Below are 2,500 nucleotides of genomic sequence, written 5' to 3'. Positions count from 1 at the left end.
AACGGGTGTTAGGGTTTGTTTGTATCATTTATTTAGTTGGTCGATCTGAGCAGCTCGGCTGCCTGGGTTGGTAGGAGAACACGAGAAGTGGGATTTGGACATTTAAGTGAGTTTTTGGATGAGTGTCTGTGTGAGTGTGTTCCTGATTCTTGGAATGTTATACACAGTTAGAGAACACTAAAGTCACATCATCCATTCATCCATTCATCCATTCATTCATCCATTCATCCATTCATCATTCATTCATTCATTCATTCATTCATTCATTTTCGTATGGATTCATTTATTTGTTGATCTTTGTGTGAAATTATAGTCTAAGAGCCTAGCTGGTTATAAAAATGGTTTTACTGTGTGGGTGGATGTTAATAGGTTCAGCCAACAGTCGCAACCTGTTTGAGAGTCAATGGAATTTAATAAGGAGCACGGGAGCTAACACAATATCAGGGATTCCAATTCCATCTATTATTAAATGCCGATTGTGTTTGTCTACAGGGGTGCCCCCTCTCATTTCTATCTGTGATTTCCACCCAGTGGTGCATGAATAATGCACTCCCACTGCCAGGGCCTTTACGGGAATAAGTGTTTAAATGAACGTTGGGCAATTTTATGGGGAGGACCGGGGCTTGTTTGTGCCGCTGTTGGGGTGTTTGTGAATGGTTGTAATGCGGGCTGGTGGGATTACTGGCTTATGCTTTGTGTGTGTGTGTGTGTGTGTATGTGTGTGTGTGTGTTTGTGGGGGCATGGATGGTGGGCTCTTAACCACTAACCTCTTTTGTGTGGAGGCATTCAGGCAGAAATGGTGAGGACAGAAAACTGAGGCATGTTTAAGCACCTAATGAGCAAACAAACACACACACACACACACACACACACACACACACACACACATGCACATAGACACACACACCCACACACATAGATGCACATGTATGCATACACACACACACACACACGCGCGCGCGCGCGCTCACACAGCGAGCCCCACTCCTGCTGCTGCGGGCTAGGCTTTATCTGGGCCATGTGTGACGCAAGAGTTGGCACATCAGATCTGCGAAGGCAGTCGCCGCCGCACCGCACCATGCCTCTGAAGGTGTCTCCCCTCCCTACACACACTCTCCACACCCACACAAACACACACACACGCACACACACACATCAGCCAGCGGCACCAGCCTTACAGAGGGGGCACTGCTTCTGATACAGGGCTGTGATCACAGAGATCCCTCTCTGTGTCTCTTTCTGTGTGTGTGTGTGTGTGTGTGTGCAGGTTAACGCTGGTTCGCCGGTGTGTCACTCATAATCTTAAGAGCAGTTGTGATTGTATGTCTGTCTGATCTCCTAAGCCTTTACTCTCAGGAGGTGCAGCAGGACAGCATGCTACACTAACAGAAGTATACATGTGTGTGTGTGTGTGTGTGTGTGTGTGTGTGCATGCGCGTGGGTTATCTCCTGAGGTTTCAGTCCCACAAGGTGCAGAGTGAGAGAGCCATATTGCAGGATCACAGGTCATTATGTCAGCTCTAGCAGCACTGCAGAAGGGATTTACACACACACACACACACACACACACACGCAAGGATTGCACACTCAAGACCCTTAACTCCTTAATGTCTGTGTGCCATTTTTGGTGAATGGTCCACCAGGAATAGACCATGACTGCAGTGTTTCTCACAGACACAGTCTTACAAGCGAAACATGCCTCTTCTGATACTGTCACCCTAATCATCTCAAATAAGTAAGTGGAACTGGACCCAGGAGATCAGTGTGTGTGTGTGTGTGTGTGTGTGTGTGTGTGTGTGTGTGTGTGTGTGTGCGCGCACATGAGTGGACCACATAGGGAGACCCCAGCGTGTGTTCCTGCTGTGAGGTAATTGGAATCTTCACAAGTGCAATGTGTGTTTAATGTGTATGATCTCACAGGACTGTCAATTGATGACTCCTTTTTCTAGTTCTTTTTTTTTTCGCTCTTGAGTAAAGAAAGTATGTTAAGAAGCCTCATGGGGACAGTTAATGTGTGTGTGTGTGTGTGTGTGTGTGTGTACTTGGTTGCCCTTTTTGAGTTGACCGTGGTGATTGATCCTACCGATGTATGGTTGTGATAGAGTAGGGCTTTTGCAGAGTGGACATGTGTGTGTGCGTACAGTATGTGTGTGTGGCGATAGCCTGGTGTATTCTGACACTCCTGGGACTGTTCTGCTCTTGCATTGGCACTCCAGGAATCGCAAGGTTATCCCTATACTCAACCCAGACACACACACCCACACACACACACACACCCACACACACACACACACACACACACACACTCATACATAAGGTCCACACTCTGAAGAGGAACGTTGGGGGTAACATGAAGCCAGGTGCTGTGTGCGAGACGCCCGGCGAAGATTTGCACGAGTAACATGAGGCAGAGTGCACAGGACATGTGGACGCACCTCCAGACCCTCTCCACCCATCCTCTCTCTCTCTCTCTCCTCTCTCTCTCTCTCTCTCTCTCTC

The 2,500-nt window shown here is 47.8% G+C and overlaps 1 protein-coding gene across 1 annotated transcript in view; it reads left to right on the top strand.

Annotated features, from left to right (window-relative positions):
• Positions 1-2,500, top strand: part of tspan9a (tetraspanin 9a) — an 85,305-nt gene that overhangs the window by 807 nt on the left and 81,998 nt on the right. The window lies entirely within an intron of this gene.

This window comes from Sardina pilchardus, chromosome 10 (assembly GCF_963854185.1).
Source record: "Sardina pilchardus chromosome 10, fSarPil1.1, whole genome shotgun sequence".
Classification (NCBI taxonomy): Eukaryota; Metazoa; Chordata; class Actinopteri; order Clupeiformes; family Clupeidae; genus Sardina; species Sardina pilchardus.
The sequence above is the reverse complement of the archived record's forward strand: the minus strand, read 5'-3'. Positions and strand labels throughout refer to the sequence as shown.